A 14,820-nucleotide genomic window follows, 5' to 3' on the forward strand; every position below is an offset into this window, starting at 1 on the left:
TACAACTCCTTGTCCGAGACTCAAATTAAGACGCAAAAGGCTCAAATTACAAGAGTTTTGGTACAATTTGTTCATGAATTTACAACCATCAGCGAAGAAGTCCAGTCCGGAACGTAACTGCCTCCAAGATTGATAGCAAGTAATACCAAACCCGTTTAATGACGTCACAATACAACAACCAATGAGAGAGACAATAGACGTTCTAGCCCTTTAAACTAATGTCAGCCAGGATACTACCTGTTACAAGAAGTTACAAGAAGTTGTTCCTCTTCCTCCTTTGTTTTTTTCTTTGTCTCCTTTGTTCTACATCTTATTTGACTGGAGTGACACAAACCAGCTCGCGGGCACATTATCGCCACCCACCAGACTTGAGTGTGGATGAGTAGATTTGCAGATGTTGCGTGCGGGGTAGCGCATCCGGTGCTCCTTGATCTGACTTGATAATCTATGTAATATCCTGCAGCGTGCGCAATTATACACCGATCAGGCATATCATTATGACCACTGAGAGGAGAAGTAAATAACATTAACCATCTTGTGGCAATGCAGTGTTCTGCTAGGAAACGTTTCAAGGCCCATGTCCATTGTCTGGGAGTCCTGATTGGTGTATTCTTATAATGTAAAAATATCCAAATATAAGGTTGCATACAAGACTGCCTCCAAACTGTCTCCTTAAGGGTGGGATGTAACCTCAAAATTGGGCTTGATTTTGCTACTCTTGTAGTCTGAGCCCAGCACAGCCCTTCTCCCAACCTTAAACCAAACATCCTGGTGTCTTTGTCTTTAGTTTACAATTGAAAAAGCTTGTTTTGCGTTGCTAGATGTACTGATGATCAAGAGCAGTAGCTGAGAATACATCAATTTCAACCTCGTTGACCTTTTTGCACTGCAAACGATCGAGTTACCGAATAGTTCAATCAACAGAAAATTAATCTGTGACTATTTTTTTGATAAGTTAATCATTTAAGTACCAACGTTTCTGTGGTTGCAGCTACTGCTGGAACAAACATTGCTCGGTCCCTGGTTTGCTGTCTGGTAATTAGATTAAACGCAATTTAATGTAGGAATGACCCCTAATTAAGACAGGGTCCCGAGATCAGGTAATGAAAGCCACTTTAGGGCCCTTATCTTGACAGATAATACCGTATTATGCCTCAGTGTTTAATATTCTGAAACTAATTTCCAATTAAATTAGCACTCGTAAGTTGACACTTACTTAGTATACGGGCAGGTTAACTGGACCTCCAAGGGCCCGTGTCAGTTGCGCAGCCCATCCAGCTTTGTGTCTCAAAATACGACATGTTTATTCATTTCCTCATATAGTAAATATACTGTACGTGGTGGTGTGTGTGTGTGTGTGTGTGTGTGTGAGCGAATGAGAGTGAATGAGCATGAGGCTGATTGCTCGGGGATTCTGGACTTAATGACAGCTAATTGGAGCAGCCGGAGAGTTGTTTTTGTTGTTGGCGTGGCTGTGGCCGGTTGCTCACACTGATGACTGGCTCTAATGATGATAATGACATTTGCATTGTAAATGTGCCTCTTCAGCAAACAACAAAAGCACAAAAATCATTGGGGTGACTTGTAGAGCGATAAAAAAAAAAAAGAAAAATCCAAATTACTGGGTACACACTGGGAATTGGTTGACTTAACTTTGCAATTCATTAATTCTGTTTTAAAGCTATAATGGCAGAACCATACACAACTTATCTAGCAGACAAAATTACAAATATAGTGTATCTATGCTGCATGGATTCACTTATATAGTATAGATACAGTGGACTCCAGAAGCATGTGGGCAGTTTATATATCAGCAACATCCATAAGGTTCATAAGGTGAGGGTATTTCATAAAGCACGACTTTGGACCAATATGTTCCACCAGCTGCTCAGGGCTACCACCCGTCTCCACACCCGTAGAATATTAAAGTAGCCACAACGTTGAGGTCAGACGGAGAATTCTACACTTGCTCCCCTTTTTGGAGTGTGTCTGATGGCTGTAACTGGTCCGACGTTTGAAGAATTGTCAGCGTCATTGTGCACTTGTATACAACTGCCGATTCTTACTGTAAACGCAGTGTTGCAAAACACAGAAATCTATATCTAGGAAACTTTACATGCAATTGCAGCAAACTTGTGTACAGTTTATTGAGCACTTGTGGGCGTTCAGTATGAAAATTTGTATTTTTACTCTGCTATGTAGGTAATATGAAGTAAGTGTTGCTGCTGCACCTGGATAATATGTCTGGCTCAGAAAAAAAAAAAAAAAAAAAACGATTGTAAAAATACTCACAACCTTCTGACATTTTATTTATAGCATCAGACACAGTTATTTAGCTGAATATGATTTCTAACACAAATCCGAGCTAACCCAGTAATGTCACTATATTGACAAAGCCTTGATCGTGCTACAAGACAGATGCAGGCCCACTGATGTGGAAACGTGGACCCGTCTTAGGCCACGAACACAGCCGCTGTTATTATATTACTGTAAAGCTTATGGAAATCAGATCAATTGCTCCGGCACCCTTAAAATCATCTTGTGCATTATTTTTTATTACAAACAACAACAAAAAAGTGTTAAGCATAACCCCCAGCAGTGCGCTGTAGTCCACAGCCTACATGTTTGAATTATTTAATAATCACCCGACCAATAGCAAATCCTGAGCCGCTTTATTTTAAAATGCAAAAAAAAAAAAAAAAAGGGGTCCTGAATTGTGTATGCATTCGCATGGTGGAAATTTAGCACTAAAATAAAGATGTTTGGAGCCTAGCTGTAAGAGAAGAACATTCTAATCACATTCTCAGAGTCAGTTTGAAGCACCATATCCTAAATTATATGGTTTTGTTTCCAAGTCGACTCATTTTAAAAAGGCAGGGAGGCTCCGCTTGTGTGTGTGTGCGTGCGCGCGTTCTTGTCCTGACATGCATTATTTACAGCCTCCCCGCGCTGCTTGGGAACCCTGCTATTTTCCGTGGGTGTTAAGCGTGCACAGAGAGCAGAGCTCAGCTCTGTTCATCACAACCGTTGCATAACATTTCCAGTCCCGTGTGACTTCAGGGCTGTGGCTGTGTGGAGCTAACGCTGCTGGCTCTCTGCTGCAAGAAAGAAAAATAAAATAAAATCTCCTGATGTCCAACTCTGGCCGAAGCTCCGGCATTGAAGCTGCATGAAGACGTATTTCCAGCAAAATCATGTGGATGATTGTGGCTGTAGCTGTGTAGCCTTAGATGGACGTTTCACTGAGGTTTCAACACTTTTGCCAGCTTTTGGATATTGTGATTCCAGTGAAGGCAGCAAGCACATGGTGATTCGTGTCCATGGACATGTGTACATGGAACAGTCCAGCTCATATCATTTCTGTGAACAAATATGCCCAATAAACAGCTACACAATTCCAATCACATTTGAGACCTGAGATGAAGAACAAAGTGATTAAAGCAGTTGCAATGGAGAAATACATTGGCGTTGGTCAAGATCTTTGATATTCATCAGGACAGTGTCATTTAAGTGACATTACTGAAGGTGATCTGTAGAGGTTCTTTGTGTGTTTGAACATGAACTATGATATTGAAGCCCCATCCTCATATATAGTGATTCACTCGTAGGCAAGTACTTTATAGCCGACAATTGGTTGCTAGCGAAAGTTCCAGGATCTGGGTAGCAAGGTAAAGCTTTGCTTTTCACAGTTTACTAGAAAAGTAAATACTGTCAACATTGTTGCTGCTCCATTTGGGGGTAACCCAACGCACCATGCCCCAAAGGTGAATTTGGCGGTAGGAACCAAAGTTGTGGACGGAGTTTTGCAATGCTAAACATTTGGGGAGCTCTTTGTTTCTGGTTGTTGAAACTGCGTCGCCTCAAAGTTGGGGAGGGATTTGTTCGGTTTGGTGTCCTTTCACTTTGCGTCGCCAAAGATTTCTTAACTGTCTTGTCGTCACATCTCTTCCTGTGTGTTCACTCCTTCAGGCTTCACAAACTTTTTCGTGTCTGCTGATTAGCGTCGGTCCTTTCTGACGAGTATACGCGTAATGTAAACAAGACAAAGGTTATGCAACACGACACGCTAATTCTCGAGCAGGTGAATATGTCCCCTCTGGGCTTCCCTACAATAGCGCCGACAAGCACACACACACACACACACACATACACTACGGCCTCCGTATACACCCCGTGTTTCTAGCGTAGGCACATCCCTGGTTTGCATGCGAGGGCTGCTGCTGCTGCTGCTGCCGTGGAGAGAAAAGCCAGTTTTAGTAGATTATGGAAATTACTCCGTGGAGATGAAGCCTCGGCGTTTGTCTACGAGCGCGTGTGTCTGTGTGTCAAGACAAGCCGGGGTGTGTAGACAAAGCAGTCCCCGATGAACCAAGTCCGTGGTTACACAGTGGTTAGCTGACTATGTGCCAGAATGTCAGCTTTCTTTGTGCGCGCTTGTGTGTGTTTATTTTAGCAAGAATAATCCTGTGCGTGTGTGTGTATACTTTGCGTGCGCGCGGACAAATACATATGTTTCCGGTTTCTTGCATATGCCATTTCATCTGTGTGACTACGTGCAACGTACGCGTGTGTGCGTTTGCGGTGCTGGAGAATAGACGCTAAAAATAGGAGGTCAAAGCGAGGTAGAACATCGTGATAAAGCAATGCAGACGAGCACATGTGTGTGTTTCGGTGTGTGTGTGTGTGTGTGTGCAGCATAGATTACATATAATGGAGAAAAATGCAAATCATGCAATTACAAGCCACAAAGCCAAGTATTAGAATTAATGCCTGCAGCAGATGTGATGGAAATGAAGTAAATGTCTGATGCAGAATTAGCATAGTGTACTCGAGGACAACCCCCACCGCACATGCACATGCACACACATGCCCACACACACACGCCGTTGTATTTACATAAATTATAGCCCTTTGCTTTTTACATGTGTGTGTGAATCAGAGGATGTCACCTACCGATGCTGAGTGTGTATTAACAGTAACAAACATTATCTCTATATTTTATTGCCTGGCCGCCCGCCAGGGGCCCCTGAAGTGTCCGCTGCAACGCGCGCGGTGCTGAAGTGTCAGGGGAGCCGGGCTGTAGTAGTGCTGCTAAAATTATTCATCCTGAAGGTGATACCGGGGTAAAAGGAAAGCGCTCATTATAATAATAATAAAAAAAAGTTCATCCTTTGGGAGCTGTGAACACGTGTGCTCAGTAACGCTCATTCCTGAAAAGTGTATATAAAAACAAATGCAGTTCCTTGTTACTTGTGTAGCACGAATAGCAGCTGTGTCCATGCAAACTGTATACAGTAAATATAAAAAAATTTTTTGAGTAAATCTAAATGGTCTATCAAAGGATTTCTGTAAAATCCAATACAAGCAATAGAAATGGTTAAAATGCAAAACTAAAAATTAGATTTTGGAGTTAACAGCTTTATTTACTACACTGCGGTTTTGAGTTTTTGCAGTTCTCAGGCTCTCACTTCTGCATTTTTTACTTTAAAAAAAAACAGCAACCAAAAGTGGAGAAGCAAATCGTGACAGCTTCTGAGCGCCATACTAAACTAAATCACGACATTCATGGCGCAAAGGACGCGCTGGGATGAACTGGACGAATCCTGGGAGTTTCTGTTCGGGAGCTGATGTTAGCTCAGATGCTCGTCGCAGAACCAGAGAGGAAAAAGGCAAACAAAAAAAGGTGAGGTTAAAAAAAAAAATCAAATACGGGGATGAACATAAAAGGGAAAGGAGAGAAGAGAAAGCCAAGCGTCTTAGAGGGAGGCCTGGAACAGCCGTGGAGATCCTGGCTGTGCTCCGTTGCCCGTACTAATACAATAATTAAAATGCCAGAAAAATAATTAGTACGTCACATGCGGCATGCCAAAAGTAACAGGATGTCCCGCTACACATTAGTCAGAACGGTCAGAAAAGCCAGAAGAAAAGCATGTTGGCTCGAATCCTTTGCCCACGGAGAGACGACAAGCACAACAATAGCCACAGATTACAGCATAAATTCCATTTAGTTTTACCTTTGAGGTAAGAAGCGTAGCACTGACTATACCGTTAACGCTATTCAAATTTAGCTCTATGGGCTGCAGTGGATGTAATCAAGGGGGTCAGATATAGTATGTAGTCTCTTTTTTTTTTTTTCGTGTACTGTTTCCATATTGGAAGCTACAGTGCACGCTTTGTTAGGACAGATGCGGCACGCACTAAGAGTAAAAGGTCGAATTAAGCTATTCAATTTGCAAGGCTGTGCGCTTCATTTCACCCTTTAATGCAGGAAAGAGATTAGTTTGTAAGCAATTAGAAAATTGGTGTTTTAAAACGTCGTTAACGGGAACTGATATAAATGGATTCGATAGGAACGATCTGCTAAACGCGTTAACGTGCAGCCGAAAGGGATTGAATTTTGGACACTTTCTGATCAGTGAAGTTGCTGTGGAGAGTGTGATTTTACATCCTAGTTACATAACATGTTTAATATGTCAAGTGTTTTTTGTTATATCGTTTTCTGGTTTGATGCAGACCAGTAGGGGGTCCGCACACCCCCTGTTGAACACCTCTGATATATATTGTAAAAGGAGTCCTTGTTATTGTATTCATAATTCACAATAGCCCATTTCTACCAGCATATTTGGTTTGCATACATTAAATATATACATTTTAACACAGCTTGATATGCCAGGTTTGAACCTACTGCATCATAAAATCTGTTTATTTTTCACGGTAGAGGTGAACTTTAATTTAATGAGTATGTGAAACGCACACAGAAACACATTCCGACGGAGGAACGTGTTTGTAGGCTTCCCTGATTTCCTCCCATTTTATTACGAGTTCGATAATTTGATTTGCTGAACTTCTTCTCCCATAATGTTTGGATTTGTCTATTTTTATATTCTCCTGCTCTCCCTCACCCCCACACGCCCAGAGAGAGAGAGAGAGATAGAGAGAGAGAGAGAGAGAGAGAGAGAGTTTGGTTTTGGATCAGTTTAAAGTGTTGGCCATGATACTTTTGAGCAAAGCCAGTGGAAGCTCATCTTCATGTTGCCTTGGAAACGTTGGAGGAATAAAATGTTTGATATGTTCTTGGAGGACCTGTAATGCATGTGTGTGTGTGTGTGTGTGTGTGCCTTGTGTGTATGTGCAGGAATTTTAACATGTATTTGTCAGCTGTAGTATATGCGTGTTTTTGGAGTGCATGGGTTATATATATTTTTTTTTTTTTGTTGGACAGCTCTCATATTTATTTGCTCAAGCCTGCAGATCTACTCCCATCATGTCCTGAAGGGAGAAATGTAGAGTATGATTTATGTTCTTTGGTTTTATGATGCCAGTCTTTATTCAGTCAGTCTCAAATATGTCTTTGTCCACATACAGTAGGTCTTTTAGGTCAATTGATTATAAAACAAATATATATTTGCATTAATCGACAATGTCAGTGTTCATAAACTAACAATGACACCAACAGACAGCTTGCATTTTCTGCCTGGCTAATGTTACCTTCTGAAATTAACATGTCTTGGGATATAATTACCACTAAAGCCCAATTCACATGGGAAGCCGCTTTAGAAACATTTTGGTGTTATTCATCACTCCCCCTCTCGTGGAATGGATCCATTAAATCCAAAGTAGCTATCCACACTGAGTGTGAAACGTAATCAGAGATAAAAGGTTCAATTCCAGTTCAACACCCATTCTCCATTATTCCATTATCTGACTATAAGTGTTATCCTGTAGAGAGTCACATGAAGCGGGAGCATATCCCGGCTGGCATCATGCGAGTAGTTCACTCTGGACAGCTCCCCGGCCCATCACAGGGCTAACATGTCAGCGTCCCTGTTAACCTGCTGTTATTTCGCCCACCTTCTGGTCTGAGCCCCCAGATGTCTTGTAGTGAGGTGAGAGTGATAACCACTGTACCACATCGTTGTTAACTTAAAATCATCTGTCAACACAATAAAATAGCTTATCCATCCATCAGGAATGCCTTTATGACCTTCCTAATATTGTGTACGTCTTCCTTGTGCCTCCAAAACAGTTGTGCCTCATCAGAGAATGGACATGGGCCTTCTGAGGGTGTCCTGTGGTGTCTGGCAACAGAATGTTGTTAGTGGGGGCCTTTGGTTCCTATGGGTTGAGGGGAGGGGTCTCTATGGATCAGGGTTGTTCCAGTACACCCCACAGATACTTGATCAGTTTGGGATCAAGGGAATTTGGAGGCCAGGTCAACATCTTGTGCTATTTTTCATGTTTTTGAGTTGTTCCTAAAGCTGCATCCTGCTGGGATGGCTGCTGCCATCAAGGAGTGTCATTGCTATGGGGTGGGGGTGTCTGATCTGAATGGACGTGGACTTACGTGGGTGGTACATGTCTAAGTAACACCCTCACGAATGCCAGGTCCAAAGGGTTCCAAGCAAAACATTGTGTTGTCACAAGATGGTCAATGTTATTTACTTCTACTGTCAGTGGTCATAATGATATGCCTGATCGGTGTACGAACCTGGATCTCATAACGGCAGAACAAGCTGTACGATGAACCGTAGCAGCATGCCACATTTGACCTGTCACCCTTTAGCTAATGCAGGAATCTACTTCTGTGACTAGTGTGCTATGTGTGGTACCACTGAAGGTTTATGGACGCATCAACTGCTAACATGTCACAGTTGTTACCCACTGACAGGCTATTTTATTCCTTTATTCAAATTCAACCTAAAAAAAAAAAATACCCAAATTCAGTCGGTAACAGCTCATTAACTGTGAGGACAAAATGAACAACCTTGGGATTTATGGATAATAGAGTGTGATTTGAAAAACTGTCAATTGCGTCACTGACACCAATGTTATTGGAAACGTTCTGCAAGTTCTCAGCTGCACCTCTACAGTGGGACGAGGAGAAATATCACATCAACATACAGTTGGCGTGAGGCGGGTTGAAACACGACAAGGTCACTTATATTTATAGTCACAGCTGTACGTTTGGGGGAGCTCCCGTTGTTTGAACATCAACACACAAGCTGAAGCCTAGGCGGAAGTGAATCACCGCCTCACTATCAGTGAGTCTCAGTAGTCTCTCTCTTTTTTTTCTGTTCCTGGATATTGCCTGCCACTGCCTAATAACTCGGCGACTGAAGTCTATCTTGCCCTGGCAGCACCTCTCTTTTCACCTTGTGGTGGCGTGCTGACTTTCAACAGTGTCTCTTAGTGATGATAAAATACACATTTATCCCAAATTACCGAGTTTAGATATCAGCCTTTTAATATCAGACTTGTTTCCTAGAAAAGAAAGAATCAGCGGTATCCATATCTATCTTTAACAAGTCATGTGTAAAGCCAGGTTTATGGTATACCGTAGCTGTAGACCTTACGCCGTAGTATGACGTATACTATCCCTAGAAATGTCTGTGAAGGTTCTCAGTCATCCAGGTCATGGTACATCCAAAAAGGTTCAAAAAAGGCAACTGGACTTGTAGAGTTTTTTGTGAAGACGTTTCACCACTCATCCGAGCAGCTTCTTCAGTTCTAGGGGACTGGTGGGAAGTTTGAGGTTTAAATAGGAACTCCTACTGAAACTTGCTTGTTGTGTTAACAACCAGAAACCGGTGCAGCTGCACCGACCAGTCCCCTAGAGCTGAAGAAGCTGCTCGGATGAGTGGTGAAACGTCTTCTCAAAAAAACTCTACAAGTCCAGTTGCCTTTTTTGAACTTTTTTGGATGTCCTTAGAAATGTATCTACAGATTGCGGCGACTTACACCACAAAGAATTGGTCCAAAATGCGCATCTCACAGCATCTCACGTCCCTCTTTCTGCCTCCTTCTCGTCATCTACTTAGACATCTTCTCTGTTTTCTGCTGTTGTTCAGCTTTTATTAGGTCCAGCAGGAGCTGCTCATTTCCAGTTGCAAGTGTTTGACGGGAAACACCCAACACAAGTGACTCATCGGCAGCTATCGTTTTGGCAGAGTAATTACAGAACCAAACCGCTAAGACTTGCGTATTGGCGCATTCTCCGTATAGACCCGTTGTGGGAATGTAAACTGAGCTTAAGTTTTAATTAGCAGTATCGGTTTGTTCTGATGCTATTTTAAACCAGAAGTTAAAGGAGTTTTTTTCTGCCGATTGTCCTGGGATCTGTCTTTTATTCTTTTTCCAAAAATAAAAAAATAATAACTTTAAAGCCTCAGTTCGGCTGCCACACAGAATGACAAACTGTGAATGTGGCCGGACTTTAATGACACACATACACGTGTTCACTTTCACAGTGCGTGATGGTGTGCACCCCAGTAGGGTTTGTGTGACTGGAAAGTGAATTAGAGAACAGATTAAGTACCTGGTAGGTGAAAATAAAAACCTGCGCACACATGCATTCCACAGCCCAGACAGCGTATTGTACGGCCTATATGTGTGTGTGTGTGTTTGTGTGTGTGTGTGTGTGTGGGCGTGTTCAGGTTCATCTGCATGGCGGTTGTTGCAGTCAGCCAAGGTCACGTCAGAGTTTATGGCAGGGCTCCCTGTCAGAAATTAAATTTTAAACGGGTGAAATGAACCTTGAAAACATGCCCACACATTCCGAACAGACCGAGAGGAACGGCAGTGGTATCAGAGGAAAAGCACGTCGACCAAGGTGTGGACAATACGCACTGACTGCTTCTCTGTTACTTTTGCACCGCGGGCATGTCTATAAAGTGTGTTATTGCAATAGCCTTGTATATTCTGCACAGAACAAGGTTACAGAAGTGGTCCATGGCTCCAGGTTCACACAATATTGGAGATGAGGCTGTTTTGCTTTGTGTATCGAAGTAGGCAATGTTATCTGAAAACATTATAAGAAGCCAACTGGGCTCTACAAGTCCAGCTGGCTTTCTTTAACATGACCTGGATGACTGAGTACCTTCACATACAAAGCAGGAAGTGTTGCAGTCTTCTTGGGTTGAGTAAATATTCAATGCAAAGCTGTCGTATGTGTATGTGAATGTGATCAGTAGACTGACGGTCTTTCTGTACGTGTTAATTTTTTTTTTCTGAGATTTTCACAAATGTAAATAGCTGGAGCAGCTGAGGAAACACAGTCATTGTTATCTGGATATATCATTTTAGGTTTTCGTTCCAGTTCAAGTAGGGTACAGTCTAAGAGCTTGACCAGTAGAGTCCATTGGGTTATGGTTCTCTGTCGGGAGTATTTCAGAATCAGAGCATTTTGTCTGTCCAGTTGTGTTTACTGTGCTACTTACTTGAGCTGCAGACTACATGGCAAGTTAACACACTGGAGTCTAGTTGTGCACAATCCCCACAAGGTGTTTTATTTTGAAAGAAGATCTCTATGCCATTCCTGTGCCTGACTTCCTGCCCGGCTCGATCTGCTCTGCGCCACATGACGTGGCTCCTGTCAAAAATAGCCTAGGCAGAGCCGAAGCAGAGAGGCGCTCCTGGGGGGGGCGGGGGGTGGGCTTCTGAAACGCACTGCGGCACATCTGGTGGAATCACAAGCTTCCGTTTCTCATCTGTCCCGCAGATGGACAGCACTGCCAAAGAGAACGTAAAAATAATGACGTGAGGTGACCCGTTATCAATGGTCAGGGCATATTCCAGATGGGTGCAAAAAAACCCTGGAGGAGGGAGTCTCTGGTTCTATTCCCAGCTGGTCTGACCACTGGATGCGTGCCATTCCACTGATCTTGCAGTGGGAGAAATTAGTGTTTGAAGACCACAGTGACAAGGGCCTTTTGTAGTGGATAGGATTGTACTGTAGCCTCTCTAAAACAACAAAGCATGCGTGGTGCTCCTGGTCAGCAGGGGTAAGTAGGTGCCAACAGTGGTCCGACCGAGGAGGGACAACACATGATGACTGTTGGTGGATGTACTTGGAGCAAGTCTTACCCATGGCAGCTCCAACTCAGAACTTAGAGGACCTAAAGGATCTACTGTTAATGCATGCTATGCTGAAAATAAAGGACACCTTCAGAGCTCTTGTGGAATCCAGAACCCACTGGCTCATGGCTGTTTTGGTGGTACGAAAAGGATCGAGAACATATTAACCAGGTGGTTTGCTTTGTCAATTGAGGATCTTCTTGACACTGCAGAATCACTTTCAGCCTTCACTGAAAGTAATACCGGCTATAAGAAATAGTTGGAAAATGTTACATACAATAAACATATTGCCCCACCATAGAAAAAGGGAAACTTTGTCATTACATGAGGTGATTTAACAGGATTGTTCACAGTTTTGTGTGTGATATGCTAACACCTCTCTCCAACAGCCAACAGATGGGCCTATATTACTGAGCCATCATCTGTGTTTTCACAACCATTCGCTCCGCTCTCTCTCTCTGCTAGCTGCATGTGTCAATGTAATGTTTTTTTTTTGTTTGTTTGTTTTTTTCTTTTCCAGTTACTACTAAGCGCAAACATTAATCTTGACAACAGAGCAACATCTGTGGATTTGTTAAGTAAATGAGAGAAAGTTGGAACAGCTTCTCCCTCTTCTGTTGTTTAACAGGGATCCTAGTCGCCCAAAGTTCCACACATACATGCAAGGTAATACGCACTATGTGTAAGAAATAGACCCATTATTCCTCTGACATAACGCACATAAACACAGCCATAGGACATTTATCATGCACTGTATTTACTGAATCAATAAAAAGACTGACACTGTTGTAGCTGACATTTCCAAGGGGCGTCCAATTGATAGGAACTTTGTTATAAATGTCATTTCATGTTTATCCAGGGACAAGGACAGGCTTTGGACTACATTACATGTCAATGAAAACCACCAAATTTTATATATAGATTGTCATTTATATCATTTGTTTGGGTTGACACAGTCATTTTGCATGCAAAAACACACCTCCCGTTACCACTGATAGCCATATCTGTCACCACTACCGGGAATTTAATAGCACTTAATAGCACATAGATCATAATAAGGGAAATAAATGTGTTGGTGTTTCTTCTCCAAATACCTTCAACGGTACAGTGGATTTTTAATTTCGTACACTTAGTGACATTGACGACATAACTGCAGGCAGTAGACAAGTTCCGTTCAAAGGTATTTTAATTAAATACATGTAAGTAAATGAATGCATATTTCCGCACGCCACTTTTATGTGAATTTCAGTGGTTACGATTTCTGGGATAAGCAATTAGTGGAGTTAATTTTCAACCACTGTAAAGCAAGACTATTTCAAATTTGTCTGACGCGACATGACATCTCCCACCTAATCCTAACCCTAACCCTAGGTACACTGATGAAAACGAACAAATTCTAACATAATTCTGTTTATTATTTTATAACTGTGTATACTATCATTGTGTTATCATGTGTTTGGAGGCTGCGGTTTGTAGTACTATGGAATTGTACTGCGTTGTACCGACAAATGATTATATTATTTTGACAATACCATTTTAGTCAGTACGCTAGGCTAAATAACAAAAACAGTATTGTGTTTTATTCAAATGATAATACAGTTGTGTTAGTTAGTTCTTACGCTGTTTTATCATAAACTGAACATTATAGCAGTCATGAATGGGGATTTGGTGCAGGCCTGTTATAGATAGAATGCATTCATTTTCACTAGTATACCTAAGGTTTTTGCAAGCATGCATGTTGATAGTTAGACAACTTTAAGTGCTGATAGTGTTAAGAATATGTAGTTTTTGGATACACACAGCATGAGTTGGTGAAATTCATTCATCTATCCATTCAACAACCCATATTTAGGTTGAGGGGCCGTTAATATGCCTGTACCCTAATGTCTCATAGTCTGTCCATGGCGTCTGGCTGACTCATGACTGAGATGAAGTTCTGTCTCAGTAAGTGAATGAATGAACGTCTGGCTTCCAGTCCTGACTGAGTAGGACTGCCAGCCAGCCCAGCAGTTCAGTGCATGCATGCATGTGTGTATGTGTGTGTGTGTATGGGTGTATTGCTTTGGTCGCACACTGCCTCACATCGCCCCAAACCATCTGTCAACTACATGACCAGGACACACGCACGCTCGCAAACACACACACACACACACATGCGCATCTGGCAGTAACTCGCCCTTTCTCCATCCCTTCATCCAGCTTCTCCTTCCCCCTCACACTCCCCGTCTCTCTGTGCGTCTGGGCAATCAAACAGTCGGGAGGCTAGGGCCGCTTAGCAAACTATTGATCCGTGGATGATACGGTGTGTGTGTGTGTGTGTGTGTGTGTGTCATTTTTTTTTTTTGTAATCTTCTGCTCTGTGATTGTTGACCGATAGATTTTCCTATGAAAGCGAAAATTGGCAGGGCTTATTTGATGAGAAAAAAAATGTGGACTTCGCTCTTCGCTTTGCTTGCTGTTGACGTGAACAGATGTTCAAAACTCAAATATTTCCCACAAGAAAAATAATAATAATATATTATTTATGATATTTTAATATTATTATTCATTAATTTCTTAATTTAACTTGTGGAAAGTATGTTGAAAGGACAGGCATAGCCTTATTTGTCAGTTAATGCAATGGTCATCTGTAATATTAAACCTTACCAACATAAATGTGCAATGTGTTTAGTTTAAGGGAATATTATGGGCTCAGAGACACTGAAACATAATTAGGTTTCTAGTGGGAAAATAAAAATAAAGCATAATAAGTGGACTGTTGCCGACCTAATCTATGTGTATTATCTGAAAATGTGAATATGAACAAATTTAGGATCCTCACCATGTTTTTACTTGTTTAATTTCTCCTCTTTTGAGATAACTGCTATCAGCCCAAGGCAGGGATGCTAATCAGTTTTCCAGGTGATCTGAAATTAACGGGAAATCCTCATAAAAAGGTTTGTTCCGCAATATCTAGTCACACACACT

Source organism: Chelon labrosus, assembly GCF_963514085.1.
Source record: "Chelon labrosus genome assembly, chromosome: 21".
NCBI classification, from domain to species: Eukaryota; Metazoa; Chordata; class Actinopteri; order Mugiliformes; family Mugilidae; genus Chelon; species Chelon labrosus.